Consider the following 16,884-nt stretch of genomic DNA (forward strand, 5'->3'; position numbering starts at 1 on the left):
AACGCCAAAGATTTTATGTGAATAAACGATAAGTGAGGAATGGAAATTAACTTAAACCTGCCTATCAACTACATTATGTTAGAGTACTTTGTCTCTTCTTGTTTTACTGCTATGGCTGTAAAATATTTTTTGAAAAGAACATGAATGTGCTCAGTTGTTCATGAAACATCCCTTTCAGGCACAGAGATCTGTGCCCTGTGCAGTTATAAGGACAGCACGGAAACAGGTACCTACCAAGAGATTTTTGTTCTGTGTTGGCCCTGCTGCTGTGACCCCGGGGAAGCCAATTAGCCTCAGTATCCCCAACCACATTATATAAAGGTGACTACCCTGAAAGGTACTTCCAGTTCCACAGATGAAAAATTAGTCCATCAGAAAAAGCACTAGTATACATCACTCCTTCACATTAATCTACCTGTCTGAAAGATCAGTACTCTCTACTGGCAGCATTTTGATGGTGGGTTGCAGAGCATATAGTAATGGGATAATACTACTCGAGTTTTAATCTACAAAGGAATTGATGCTGATTCTTCATCAAACACTGGAGTAAATGATTTTAAAAGAACAACAATTACAGTGTATAATTTGTTTTCATTGATTTAAACAACTTCTTGTCGAAGCAACTTTCACGTAACAGCTCCCACGCATCTATCCCTTTTGCAGACATAAGCCATGAGCACTGAGCACATACACAGCACTAGTAGGGCTGAAAGAATCCTGCCCAATTCCTCGCAGGCAAGTTTTAATTCATCCTATGCAGCATTTGAGTAATAGCAGGGACACATTTTAATAATGTATGTGTTTGTGTGTGGCTCCATGCAACCCTGTTTTAGCTCAGTTCCTTACTCCTAAAAATATGCAGTTATCTCCAGTTTAGTATTTGACTTATCCCTGAAATGATTATGTTTATTTTTGTCCTGAAAACTTAGAGTGGGTTTTTTTGATGAATTCCTTTTAAACTTTGCTCTTTCAGAAATGTAATCTAACAAGAGAGTTTTGTACATCTGTATCATGCTCATCTTTTATTTTTCCAGACTCAGTGTTTGACAAGCTGGATCATTCTTATCCAGAGAAAGACTCTGAAAATGCAGACACTGTCTGGCGCCAGGTGCACTGCAGTTACCGAGTCCCAGAATCACTGGGATGGCACGCAGGACGTGCAATTATTCTAATGTGATCTCTTGCTGTTCTTGGATTCCAGTTGGAGACATCTAGCAGGCTTGTTTGAGCAATGCTCACACATTGCTTTCTTACTTCAATATCTTTCATTTTCCTGGTCTTTGAAATAAGCTGGAAAAATCTATCACATTCAATTATCAACAATTAAGAATATAAACAGGAACTGCAGGTTTATGGCCTGTATTAGAATAAAAAATGATGTTTTTAGTTTGAATATATTTAATGTCAATTACAGTACAGAACAATTTACCACATCACCAGCAGGTCATCAGGGTATTTTATTGTTCTTATCTCACTGGCACCTTAGCTATTTATTTACAGCAAACACTAAAATGTGTTTGTCTAGCAAGAACCAACTAGTTCTTAATTGGAGCCACTGTGCTTTCAAAATCATCAGATACTTAGAATTCAGCTTTCTAAAGAGAAGCTGTGAGTAAAATATGTTCCACTGAATGCTTACCCATTCTGTTCCTCACTAACCTGCTAGCTCATATCTGTTGAAAATTCAGCCTACCTCAATAGATAGCCTTCCGAATACATTCCAAAAAGTAAATGCTTCCATTAAATAAACATCAGAATTTACGCAGGTAGAAGGCTCAAATTTCAGAAAAGTTGGATGTGCCTCTGCCATCTGTACTCATGGGTGCACCACACCCATCAGCAGTTTCTCAGGGAAAAAAACCAGCTGCTCATCTTTACTAATGTAAAATTCAGTAGAGTAGTCTGCCAAGTGGTGACCTCTGCATCTTCAGAGACCAGCTATCTGCAAAAGTATAAGTTGTTCCAGACCAAGTTAACTTTGGTACAAGAGCACTCTGGGTTCTCAGCCTGATCTCATAGTGCTGAGTTCTGGAGTCATTCCCAAAAAATGAGTGGCACTTGCAAGACCAGAATGAGGAGCTCACAAGGAATAAAAATAATGAATTTTCCGTATTTTAAATGGAAACTAAAACTGAGGTTAATAAACAGGGAGAAATCACTGACCTGCTGCAAAAATGGTTCCACAAAGCAGAGGCTGCTGTTCCATTCAAGACACCTTTCGCATGGTGGCCCTTGCCACTCAGACTTGAGTGTTCTGTTGACTGACAGTGACACAGCTACAGGTAGGGGAAGAGGCAGAAGAAAAACCTCCTCCTGGAGCAAATTTGCTAAAGCCAGAGGCTAATTTGGACTATGGAATTTTTGCAAACATTATTTCCTTCTGTCATAAATAAATTCTTTATTTGCTTCCCTTTGCTTAAAGAAAACAAAAAAACAAATTAAGTAAAAATAAATTGCAACTTCTGTTATTTTTGGCACGTCTGTGAACTTAGAAAAGCTCAACCGGTAACCCAGGAGACAGACAGCAGACATCTGCTAAATGCATTCAGTTGATATAAGGTGAGTAGTGACAATGTATGCCTCTTACTGCTCCAGACCTCCTCGGGGACCCTTCAGTCCTCACACACTTCAGGCCTGGAGTTACCACCACGTACAACACAAAGAACCAGTCGTGTAGGGTTTGAGATGCCAACTGCCACACAAAGACCTGGTTTCACACAGGGACTGAACAGCCATCAGAAGGCACAGTGATGGGGCTGGAATTTAATGAAAGCCCTCACTCAAAAGGGTCATAGTTTCCTTACTTGTGGCCAGGGATTTTTGTGAGTTGATTGCTTTGTCAAGAAGACAAATTTGTTACAAATAATTGTTGATTTGTTTGTTTTGGCTTTTTAATAGGAATAGGCTTTTCGTTTGAGAAAGAGAGACTGTGAAGTGTATGCAAAGGTCTGGAAAAATCAGGTTTTGACCCAAGAGTGATTAATGCTATGCAGCTGTTCTCCTGAACCATTTTCAAATGTGTTCAATAAACCTTAAAGATTTGTTACAGAGTGGTGACAGAATTATTTTGCTTGACTAACTTCACATTTTCATGAACTGTGAAAGTCTAAAATTTGAGAGAAGATAGCTTGTACTGATTTGGATGATTAATAGGCAAGCAAGTTTTAAATGGAGAGCACCACCAGCATTATAACACACTAAACATCACCCCTCTGTTACTCACTCATCTCTGTTAGTTATTCCTGCCTCAGGAGGCTTATTTTCCAATGACTGCTGTACAGTGCTCCCTGTCCTCAGGACCTGGGCGTTTCCTGTCTCATAGGTGCAAAATTGGGGGGGGGGGTTTACAGCTATTTATGAAACATGAGAGAAGGTAACAAAAAAAGGTTGAATTAGCACGTTTTCTTGATATCACAATCCTTTTCAGCTTAGTTTAAACCCATCTTCCTGATTTTCAGTCATGTTTCACTCAAAACAATTTCTAGATGTTTTCAATTAATTTATCACACTTGCTTCAGCTGTTTCCTTCTGCTAACTTAGGTTCTAATTCAAGAGACCATTTAATTGTCTTAAATTTAAACATGTTCTTAAGCTTTGTCAAAATCTATTTGTCATGGAAGCAACATTAACAGTCCCAATTCAGAAATGGACATAAACCCTTGTTTAAGCTCTTTCCTCACTAGGGATGTCTCCTGAATCAATACTTCCATCTTGTGGTGTGACATTTTCAAGAGCACTCAAGTAATTTAGCAGACTAAGTGTTGTTCACTTGTAGGTTGGCATTTTTGAAAAATTATGCTGTTGCTGAATAAGACTGGATTTCAAGATGAGTTTGAAAAGATTTTACTGAACTGCAGTCTTATTCAGTTCATTTATTTCAGCATATAAATACATAGTCCAAACTTTTTATTTAATTCCGGCTCTCACATTTCTATTGGTAACCACCATAAGCCATCTGCTTCCACCTGCTTCGCCCCTCCTTCCAAAACATACAACTTCAGTTTATCCCTGAAGAATATTGCCTAGCAGGGGATAAAAAAAGAAGCATTTATTTTAAACATTGCTTTAAATCAATGTCTTGGGACCGGTTTTCTTCCTAACTGTTGAACATCACAGGCTCTCGCTGATAATGTCCTCCGGGTTGTGAAGCAGCCAGCACTGCCCAGCAGCAGCCCCAGGCAGTTCTCAGCAGCGCTCACTCTGCCAAGTGCTGCCTCCTCTGCTCTGCACTCTGCATCTCTGACAGAACAATTCAATGGCCCATCCTTTCTTCTTCCTTTCATCCCCCTGTCTGCTGATGACCCTGTATATAAGGCTAACAACATCAATTTTTTCTGTATTCTCTTCCAGGTCAGAGTCAACGGTCATTGTTGTTCTTCATGTCTATTGCTATTACTATGTTTTTCCAAACATTTCTCTCCTTTCAGAAGGGAGACAAATTTACCTTAGTTTTGTGCTGCTTTCCTTGCTTCAGATGCTTGTAGATGTCAGGACACAGGCAGAAAGTTACCTTCTGATTTCACCCCAAATATCTGTCTATTGAGTCTGACATCCCTACCCTGCAAACTCCATGAGGAAAATGCAGCTGGCAAAAGACAGGTAGTGAGAGTGAAGCATCAAAACTGCCCCTTGAGCTCTGGAGAGAACAGGTTTGACATTCCTGCCCCTTTTATCGTAAGAAGATTAAACTTTCTTATCTCCAAGCACCTATAAACTTTCCTAATTGAAAAAATGCTGGTCCTGGCACAATTCACTGGTGGCTATGCAGGCTGGATGCCTGTGCCTGTCTGATGAGTCTCCTGCACTTACAAGTGCTTATTTTCAAAAGTATCCTTAATTGCAGGAACATTTGATAACAACATATCTTTGATCTCCAAGTTATCTACCTAATAATTTATAAGCTGGAAGATGTACCCCCTATTACGCAGAGATCAGAAAATTACTTCATGAGATGTAGCTAACCAAAGAGCAGGAATTCAAATGACAAGATGCAGCTGTCTCAATAAGCTTAGAGCTTGAAAAATAATCATAGAAAGTACAAGAGAACACACAGGTATGTTCAACTCGAAAACTGAGCACAGACAGGTCCTGCTGATCTCTTCACCCATCCCCAGAAAAGGATGAGCAATGCCTCAGCTGGGATTTTTCCCTTAGAGCTCAATTGCTATGTCTGTTTTGCAGCACCCTGTGCAAAAGACCCCTACATACCAAATGCACACAGAAGATGAAATGGTTTGGAAAACAAAGAGAAGCAAAATCTTCCAGATGGTTACTTGATCAAAACCATTCACCATTTTGCAATGGAATTATTCAAAAAATTAAAACCATTTTAAAAGCATTACAATTGAAATAATTAGATTATCTGTAAAAAAATACTTCTCATTTAAATGTATTCCATTCTATAAATGTAATTAAAATACCTTTAGATTTTAAAATATCACAATCCTAAATTACATAACTATATTTTTGGACATGAAAAATGTTTTGTTGCCCCTCGCAAACACCTTCTTTCTCATTTGACTGGAATGACTTCAGGCTAGGATGAGTTGCCCTCTAGATGTTCCCATTTCTTTACTGGCCTTTGGAGCGATGAATCTTCAAAGTTAGACAAGGTCTCAAGACACATATACAACATCAATAGGAACAGAATTAAAAACAAAAAAAAAAAATGAAGCAAAACTTTTCTCTTACATGATTCTCATTTCTCTAAATGGAAATGCAGTCTTCTTTGTCTATGGCCAAATAGCAAGTTCTTGGCAAAGGATCCAGTTGTATTGCTTGAAACAACATTTCATCTGATGATGTAGCAAGGCTCATTCTGAATGCTGAGACTTAGCTCTCGTGTGATCCCACCATGAAATTAAAACTCCAAAACCAAAGAGCTGAACATTTGGGATAGCAACTTTTCAGCTATCAGAAGGTAGAGTCTCCAGACAACATGACTGACCGCTGAGTGCCAGTGTAAGGAAAACAAACCCAAAAATAAACACTGAAAATCCATGTAGTCTTTCACTGAACCTGTATCATCACAGAAACCACCTGGACATTCAAACAAAATACCCCCAATTAGGAGAGAGAGACATTTTGTCAGAGAACACTCACTAATGAGCAATACTGCATCCTGCCAGCTGTTTACAGTATTTCATGTGTGAAACATTTAGTAAGGATTCTGTGTGTGTGTATCTCAAATACATATCATGTTTAAGAGAGGATTAGAAAATCCTTGGTCTCCTCTATGGAAATGAAGAGAAAGGTTGTGGTATTTTGTTAGATCATATAGGACTTTGCCATAAAAGCAGAAGGACTATAAATCAATGTCAGTAAGATAGATACTGTTAAAACAAAAAAACACACCAGTGCATTTAATATCAAGTGCATATTCACAAAATAATGAAAATAAACTTTCCTGAGGAAGGTTCTGGAATTGAAGAAAATGAGCAAAATGCATTGTGACCTATACAGCTCTAATAAGAATAAAGCCTAACTGATAACCTTGAGCTGCTTCCCAATAACATCGTAAAAAAAAAACCAACCCAACAAACCAAACCAACGATCAATAAACACCAAACAAATAAAAGCTTTCTGAAATAGAAAACTCTAGAAATACCTGAAACGCAGAGCAAACTTCAAGGAAAAATAAAAGGTCAAAAGAAAACTTCGACCAAGCTAATAGCTAAGTAAGTTCTTGCAGTAATATTGATTTATGAAAGCCCAAAAGGACATAATTGGCTACCATTCATAATCTAGTAACAGCTGTCTACCTACCTTCTAAGATGAACTGAAGTCAGAAAGAAAACAAAACCACAGTGGGATGAAAAATTAGGACTTCATATACAACCTCCTGATTCCTCAGCTAGTGCGCTTCCCTCTGCTCAGCAAATACTCCGCTGTTTTTAAGAATATGGGATAAACAGCAAAAGAAGCAGCTTCAAAAATTGCACAGGAAAAATGAGAAAGTGTTTCTTACTTGCAAATAATGAATTTGGTAAAAAAAGTAAAATGGAAGAGTGAAGAGGAGAACCTGTACTGCATGCAGAGAGGTGATAACGGATGGCTGGGTGCAACAGTCCATAGACTAGAAAGATGAAAGCAACACAGAAATCTTTTTCAAGACACAGTACATCTGCACGAAAGATAAATGCTTCCTCCCTTATGCTGCTTTTTAAGATGTGGTTTCATCTTCAACTTAAATCCATCTGAACCCACACTCACAGCTGTATTCTCCTGCCCTTTTTCTTGTCACCGCCAGCAATCACTGGTACATGGCAAGTCAGATCAACTTGCTGATAGAGCTGAAAGTTAATTTGTTTTCTTCCTTTTCTGCTGCCTGTGGGGCCAACACAACCACAAGTGCCAACACATGGAAGGCAGCACACAGTCATCTCTGAGAGAAAAAGATTGCATTGCCCTTGTCAGCAGCAGCTACAGGCCTTTAGGGTGATTTATGCCAGTAAACCTGGGAAAGATCACAGAATAACCACATTTTTCTAATCTCTTCTATTACTCCAAATTATAAGAAACCTGAAACACCCAGCTACAAGAGCTGTAATGAAGTACCCCACAAGCTGCCCAGCATCAGGAAGCAGTCTTCCAAGACAGGCAGCTCAGTGCACTCACAAACTTTCTGTGCAAAAATGATGAATACATGCTGTATTTCACTCTTTTGAGTTAATTAAGCAACAGACATAACAGGACATGAATCATGATGTAATAATTTATTAATAGGGTGTGGTAAAACATGAACCTAAATAGAGAATATTGATGCAATTAGGCCAAAGTTAGTAACACACAATTACCGCAGCATAACGTTTTAAGTGAAATTGGAAAAGGACACCATAAGAAAAAAACGGAAAAGAAGAAAAACTCAAATATTTGTCAGTCTGCCTGAATGGGCTGTGCTAGGCTATAAGAATTGCTGAGAGCTGACGCTGTGCACCAACAACAGGTTACTCCTCTCTAGTAGCTGATGAGCTCTTGGACTGTTGCCACTTTGTATGATCTCTTCAGGTCTTATACTCTAAAACGGATCAATGTGAATAAGGTTTGAATTATTTAACACCATCTCATGATTTCACTCAGGAAAATAAAGCCTGAAGATGAGGCCACCAACCACAATCCAAGCTGGATTCTTGACTTTACATGTATACATAAAGACATGCCAGAATAAATACAGAAATAATATGAAGTATACCGAAACAACTGCCCCATTTCCCACCCCCCTACACTGTAGTTAGGGCCATAAGGTGCTGGGCAGAGAAGTTAAATACAGCTGTGGAAAAGGACAGATGAAAATTGTGCCTGGCCTGAGCTGAGGGGTACAGAATGACTTTCGAATTTCCTCTTTGGTTTTGACTTGTATCTGACAAGGGTGACCAGACAAGGGATGAATTACACCCAAAGCTCTGAAGTGGCTTATGTTGCTCAAGCCATTGCTCAGCCAAATTGTTCCCCTGGTCCAGGACAGGCTGTCAAACCCAAACAGTTATCCAGGGAGGCCAAACATCACCAAGCACATCAGAAGGGCATCTGCATGCCCCCAACTCAGCCTTTTGGGTTTGAGGAGCAGCCGCTCACCCCACTGGCACCACCAGCCCTGAGGAGAGGCCCGGCCCATCCCACCTCAGGAATACCCGGTGTGTTACTCCTCACTGGGATAGCAGTCCTCTCTCTTCTTCACCTTAAAAGCTACATTTCCGTCCCTGGCACATGTGTTACACTCACACTGCCCATCTGGTGTCATTTGTGGTGCATTTCAGGGGAACTCCCCACAATTCAGGGTTTGTGTTTTGTTGTTTTTAAGCCACTATCTGGGCTGCCTCCCTCTGTCCCCACACACACCTGAATCAAATCCCGCTCTTCCTTCTGCCCGCCTTTCATATCCACCAGCTTCCCCTCCTCTGGAGAAAACAACAAAAACAAAAGAAAAAACAAACAAACATGCAAAAAACAAACAAACAAACAAACAAACAAAAATACCCCACACTCTTCAAGCACAGACAAAACGCATTTGACCCGGCCCATGGCCCTGCGGGCTGTGAGGGGAATGGCGGGTGTTCCCACAGCAGCTGGGGCAGCGCCGGGCGGGCTGTGCCGGCAGGTGGGAGCTGCTGGGCAGACAACCCATTAACTCCCCTTCCTAAATCTGAGTATCTACACGCTGAATCTATAGTGCCTTGCTTTCACCTTGCTGCAGTGTTAAACTCTACTGCAGTGTGGTCAGCACCACAGAGCCAGCCCCACACTAATACCTCTGTAGATGAGTTGCTAGGAAGTTTCCAGCATGGCTTTCCTCAGTCACGGCCACACCAGAGATGGCTCCAGCCCGCAGGAGACAACGCCGCTGCGGTTTGGCTTCTCCAGGCCATGTTGCTCTGCACCACCGTCCCGGCATCTTTGTCCCCCTGGCGCCTTCAGGGGCCCTGATCTCCTCATCACCTCAAACTTTTCGAACCAAAAGACACACAAAGACATGGCTGCTGTGCAGTTTGACCTGGGCCAGTCTGTGTCACTCCACCTTAGAACTACTGACTAGTCCTTGACTCTGTATTTTGTAGCCTAGAAATACACCCAAAGGGAAAAGGGCATGAGGGACGCCTCGCATTTGTGATCATGAGTTGCCAACACAACAGACCTGTGAATAAGGCAAGTACAATCTAAAACCAGACCTAGATACGGGGTTGCGTGGAGCCACCACAGGCCTTCACCCAGAGCCCTGTCAACAGCTGTGGGGGGAACAGGGCCCTCCTGCAGAGGGGACGCCTGGACGACATCGGCGGGGAGCAGGACCTTGGAGGGGCGAAGGGGTCTGCAAGCACACCACGGGAGAACGACAAACAGCAACCACTCTTCGGCCTAGACACAAAGGGAGCATAGACTGAACATGAATGCATTTTGTAAGCTTTAAAACAGGTATAGTTTTTAGTTTTTATAGATCAGCATTTTGCTCTATAACATGGAAGCAGAAACCAAAAATTCACCTGAGATGGTAAATTTATGGGGTTGGTGTGAAGATAGCTGTGGGCTTTACCTAGTGACCTGCCACACTTCAATGATTTTTTGCTATTGTCAAGTGAAAGGAACAATATATAAAACACAGAACTAAGCAGAAACTTAATGGCAGAAAAGAGAGATGTAATTTTTAAGTTTATCCCCAAAGAGCCAAAGAACAGTTTCCTAAAGAGGAAGTAAGGATAATGATGGCTTGTGTTTGGTTTTGCATTTCCTGATCTATTTTAGATAGTGGTTCTATCTGACTGGAAAAAAAATTAAATCATACCATGCGAGTGCTAATAGAGCCCGGCAGGGAGCAACCAGGATCTGTCAGAGGCAAGCTGTCCTTGTAGCTGCTGTGGAGAGCTGTTCCACCAGCAGCCCCCCTCCATCCCCTGCCTCCCACCGCGGTGCGCAGCCGTACCCAGAGCACTGCTCCTCAGCCCTCCCTCTGGCCGACCATATTTTCAATTTGTGCTGTTAACAAAGCATTGGGTCACCCTGCCAAGGTGCTAAAACATATAACCTTCCTTCCTGAACAGATACGTGAGGCTGCCAAGCTGTAAGAACAAGGCATCTCTTGAGAACCTGTGTGCACAGAAGTCAGTCACAGCACTCTACCATTAACTCAAATAGTATCCTGATACAGTGTCATGACTCTAAATCCATTAGCATAGATCAGCCTCTATAGGAACAAGAAACTGATGCTTAATGGAAGCTACCCCAGCAATGCTCTGTAATCTCAAGCACCTCATTATCATGTTCACCAGCCATCCTTGTATCTTTCAAAGTGTATTTTGTGGCACCAAAGGTTGGTACACCTTTAAGAAAAAGTACTTTCACCTATTAATTCCTTGGAAATAGTGACTGAGTATAAAGACCTCCAAATGCAGGAGTGGTCAAGGTACAGGCTTGAGCAGGTACAAAAATCTGTGCCAAAACTAGAAAAAGAACTTGCCTCATTATATTTTTAGCAAGGGATTATGTTTTCTATATGAAATGTATTACAGCAACCATTTGTAAAGCATTAACTCTTTACAATCATCCAACCTGCAACACCCTCTACAGATCTGAAAATACGAGATACAAGAAAGATATGACACAGGTAGAGTACTAATATTAGCTTTCTGCTGTAGTGTTTGTAAACATATTCACAAAATATAAACAAATATAAGTGAATTGACAATGCCTCAACATTTTGGGCAGAAAACACACAAGCAAATTGAAATAAATCAATGCAGTTGACAACCAGAGAGTGCGCAGTAACAGCAAGATCATAATTGAAATAAAAACTAAATTTGTAAAAACCAAACTGTTAGGAAAACACTGTTTTAAATTTGCCATTTAGCCTTAAATAGTCTGCGTGATATTTTTCAGAGATTATCATAACGACTGCACTAAATCATTGGGCCAGTAAAAGATTTTACTATATTTCTAGTTAGTAAAAAAGCTCTTGTCTTTCCTCTGCCATTACCTTCTCTCTTTTGGTTCCCTTCCTCAACTATGTGCTTTTGTTTCCTAGTCTTCTCCACCACTCCCTCACATACTTCTTTTGAACTTCGTTTCAAGCTGCCAAAGAGAAAGAACTATTTTCACTTGGGTGAATAATTTGACCTAGTACCCAATGTTTTACTTCAGAAAACGATGGCACCCTCAGCAAATGACACGTTGGGTGGGTAGCACTGGCTGGCTGAAAGCCCTCAAAGAGGTTATCCACAGGCCATCATTACTGAAAATATTTCCAGTTGAGTTCAGTGCTGTTTGAAGTTTACTTGGCGATTTGGTTGCAACTATCAAATCATGGCTTATCAAATTTACAGACTACAGAAGAGCTGATGGAGTGATAGATAACGAGGGAAAACAAGGCAGAAAAATTTGCATCATTTGAAGAATTAGACCCATTCAAACACAATGTTGATGGAAAGCCAAGCAAAGTTAGGTATCAAATAACAAGGCATCAGGTTTTGATTATGAGAGGAGGGACTATGCCAGGAAGTAGTAGCTCAAAAACATAAGGGTCACAATAGACAGGCAGCTAAAATATGAGTTTTCAAAGCAGTGCCATGGTAAATGAAACAAAGAAGGAACGAAAGCGAGAAGGATAATCTGTTCCTCATCTCAGTAATTAAGCGGGGGACAGAGCCAGAGACAGAAATTTTTTACCTGGCTATAGACCATTGACTGACAAATCCAGTCTTAAGAGAAGGTAGAACCTGGCACATAGGAAGAAACGTGTCCTTCATCAACAGTTAGAAATGTTTCCTTACAATTTAAGATTTAACTGTATGGTTAGATTGCCAAAAGATGATCAAGTTGTGGCTCATTTACAATGCAAATGTATCAGCCTGGGAAGACAATCCTGAGTGCTACATCCTTCTTTAATTTCATACAGAAAGAACCACCAACGGCCCGCAGCTCAATATAGATAATTTTAGGTCAAGGAAAAAGACTTAATTCTCAGCAGTAATTGTTGTTATTATACACAAATGGAACAAGCTATATTAAATGGTGAATGAGAAACACATTTATTGTTATCTAGCTAAGCATCATAGTCCAACAGAAGGGTTTTGACTTGCTAAAGTGAGATGTTGTGACCTTTTTTATGAAACTATTAAATTAAATGAGGTAACAGTTTCTTCTGGACTTAAAAAGCTGTGAAAACATCTGATTTCTCTCCCTCTTCTATTCCCATGTGAGTGCTATGCAAAAAAACCTGTTCTCCAGAAAACCTTCCTTCATCATTTTCCCTCCCTTCACCAGCAAGGGCAAGCAGCACAACTTTTAACAGCTTGCCAAAGAAACACATATTTTCTTTGCATTGCTTAACACGTATTGCAGATAATGATGTTTTGGGACCTCCTTGCTCTGCTTGTGCAGCAGAGACAGAGCAAACATCTGGCATAGGGACCTTGGGAGAGCCACAGGTGGCCAAAAGCAGCTTCACTTGCCTAGAATTTCTTGAATTAGGAACCACTGACAGCTGAAAATCTGCTTTGAGTTTGACAGAGAAACTCAGAGACGTGTGCTGGAGCTGTGTTTCCCATGCATTGCTGAGCAGTTCCTATTAAGAGTGAAATTGGACTTTTGATCCAACTTAGCCTGCCAAGACATGTAAGTTTTGTGTTTTGAAGAACCCATCTCTGCAATTTATAAATTCTGGTTTATTCGCATTCTCCTTACCATTCCACATCTCTTCTGCTAACAGAAGGAGTAGCACTTCCAGGGAAGCCTGGAGGCAACACTTTTGTACTGATTTCCTGCAGAAGAGGATTAGAACAAAGGAGAAACCCTAGCTTAACTCATGGAAAGGCTGCTTTCAGTATTGCATGGTCTAAAGAACAACCATAACTCTATAAGTACCTACCGGGTAAACTTCTAGAACAGGTTCTGGAGGCTCCAAGGGGTTAGGAATCACCTCTAGTCACAAGGACCTGAAGGCACAGGGTTCCCATTCCCAGTGTAGATCAACAGAAAGAGCTTTCAGATAAGGAACACAGTCAGAGGTTGATGGCATTGGCCTACATAGGCCAAAGGAAGCCAAGGCTGTGACTGCTATGGAGAAGAGTGCCTTTAACTGACTGTGTTTGAACCTGTGCACAAACTGGGGAGCTGTGTGACACGTAAACTGAAGTCTTTGAAGAAGATGGCTGTCAGAACAGAAAACAGAACTGTTGCACTCACATTGTAAGTTCACAATTAGCCTTCTAACTGGTAAAAACAGAAGGGGAGCAATTCTGCTTTGTCTGCTTTTTCTTCATCTCTCCTGTATTCAAAAGTGAGTTTAAGAAGTCTCTTTTCTTTTTACTCCATTGTAGAAACTCATAACAAGCTCCTATCATGTTTTCCCATGAGAGCAGAACATGTGTGGACCTAAGAAAACCTTCAAAAGGGAGCTCTGTGCAAACAGCAGAGAACTGAAATTCTCAGAACTCCTTTATCCTTGCTTTCTTTAAACAGGAAAATCATGAAAGGGAAAGATCTTGATTATATATATGACACCTGGTCTTTTCAGTTACCTTCTCTGTAGAAGCGATGGTGTGAATATAAGCATGATTACTGTAGGATATAAACAGGAGTGAATTTACAAAGATAGTATCTTTAATGAGAGTAATGCTATACTCTAAAAACCAGGCTGGCTTTCAGGATATGCAGGCTGAAGCTTTGATCCTCTAAGCAAAACACATCTTGAACTAGTGATACAAATTTAACCTACCAAGTCAATCAATTAGATCATCAAAGAAGTTTGTACCTGCAACTACGAAGCGGGGAGAATATTAAACAGAAGAAACTCTCTCTTAGAAAGCAAAAACAGAGGAATTGCTGGTGGTTCAGGAATACGAAAAACTATAACAGGACACAGAACTTACACATTTATTGACTCTAAAATTCCTGTGTAGCAGAATCAAGTTTAAGTAGTTCTTAATCTGAATTTAACTTTGAAAACTGGCATTTGTATTTCAGTGGAGAAGAAGAATTTATGTGCCTGACAGTGTCTCTTCCTTTGCATTTCCATCGATTGGTCTCATAAAAGACGTCATTTCTCCATCTGGATTCCTTAATTATAGCAAGACCACAAAAACATAGGCTCAGTAAGGAAACTCACAAAAGAAATGAGAGTTATTTTTATATTTATAAAAGCAAATTGCAAAACCAGAAAGCAAACAAAACTTTAAAATGTTAATTAAAAATCAAAGAAATAAAAAGAGGGCATGACCTAATGTGTCTTTCCTTTTTCCAAGTCAAAAGCTCCCTGATCCAAAAGGCTACTATTTCAAAATGCTGAGGAGCACCTCCTCAAGCTCAATGAGGTACACACGTTTAGAAGATAAATGTTCAGGAAATCTTTCTGGAGAGACAAAGTTTTTGAAAAAAAAATAAAAAAAAAATCATTTTAGCTTCAATGCAGAAGACACAATATCCTAGGACAGCTTTCTATTACTGCTGCCTATTTATCAGCCATTATTTGACAACTAAAAACCATTTGTTCCCACTTTTGTGGGGGATGAGAACACCAAGTAATGCAAGAAAAGAGACTCTCCAGATCTCTGTCCTGTAACTCAGATTCAGCAGGAAGCTGGAGGCCATGGAGCTTAGACAGGACGAAGTTTCTGAATGACAACTACAGATTTATTGATTTTATTTTTATGTCAGAGTGACCATTGACAGTAAAGTTCTGTATAACATTCCTTAGTGAACGTGGGTTAAAGATGTGAGAGAAACTGAAGTGTGGTGTTTTAAACGTCCACAATAAGCTGCACTATTATTGAAAAATCATATTTATTCCAGTCCTTGGCAATACTTCTGTGACAGCTCGAAGAACTTCGATCTAAAACAAATTTTTACTTGCAATACTGTTGATCTTTCTGAGAAGACAAATTAAACTACGGTCACTTAAAGTACCCACAGTGGTTTTCCCATAGTTAGGTCCCAGCAGAAGGGCCAAGAGAAGCCGCATGTAAAAACAAGATGCACAAGACGGAAGGAATGTTAGTTGCAAACTGTAAACTAGCAACGGTCTCTTGTGTATTTGGGTATATATGCAGAATGAGGCCATTTGGAGGCACTGGACTTAGTAACTGGACAGTTACTAAATTAAAACCAAATGAGATCGGTTCAACAGAAAGTCACTAACACGACGTGTGTTTCAACATGCTTTTGCTTAGGCTCTTGGGGTCATAAACAGTTACATTCAATAGTAAAGATGCTCTCCGCAATGTGAATGGGGAGGAATGAAATTACAATGTAGAGAGATCTAAACAAACAAAAAGAAACACTTTCCTTCAGATATGGCATGGCACACACTTCCACTGGATAGTATCAAACATTTCACAAGAAATTGTATTTTCATGAAGCTTGCCTTGGCAAACAGTCTGATTCCCAAACACCAGTGAGGTAAAAAACACAGTAACATTAAAAACAATGAATAAATGAACTAGACGTATTTATTTGCATCATGAAAGTTTAGTGATGAAGAAAAACTGGAAGAACTATGAAGCCATGTTTCAGGGCTTACATCAGTCTTTACTACAGACTAGGAGGCAGCTGGTGGATTAAATTGCACCTATCTACACGAGATCCAGCTCTTCTACCTAAAGGGCAATGCACTGGCTGTTATCAGAGCTCCTGCATTAGACCCATGGGAACTAAACTGGGTCATGGGCAACATTTGTTTCTTGCAGACAAAGCCACTTACACTCTGGTGCAAGTTTTCTAAAGGAGCCAAGTATGATGATGTCCATAGTTCAGTTCTGCTGCCCACAACTGGCAATGAGGCTGCTTTTACACAACAACTGCCATGGAAAGAGAGTCCTTGTTCTGCTGCGCCAGCCACAAATTAAACCAACAAGTTCACAGCTGTTTAGTACCACTGAATATGCAACAGGAGATACTCTCCACAACATTTTTCTGCAGAAATAGAGCAGCACTGCAGAAGACTATAAAAGTAATTAGAGCACTAGTTATAAAACAATAGTCCTAAGAAGGAACCGGAACCCAGAGAGACACTGGCTATAAAGATGGAAGAAAAATGACTGCTGGTTTGGATGTACACAAGGAAATGACTAAAAAAACCAAACCAAAACACACACACAACCAAACCAACAAACAAAAAAACACACCAAAAAAAAAAAACCAACACCAAACCAACCCACAAATAAACAAAACAAACACCCCCCCAACCAGAAACCAAAACCAAGCAAACGGCAAATCATCAAGGTGATACAGTTTCTGGCTGAACCTGGATTTCCACTTAGATCTTCTGGAGGCCAATTGAATACTCAAAACATCCTTTCTTTTTTTGGAAGGCTCTTTCCAATGGAGGTTGGTTTATACAATTAGATGGTTGAATTTGGGAAACATTTTAATAGCAGCGGCACCTGATGCCAGGCTATGTTT

The sequence above is a fragment of the Nesoenas mayeri genome (genome assembly GCF_963082525.1).
Source record: "Nesoenas mayeri genome assembly, chromosome: 9".
Classification (NCBI taxonomy): Eukaryota; Metazoa; Chordata; class Aves; order Columbiformes; family Columbidae; genus Nesoenas; species Nesoenas mayeri.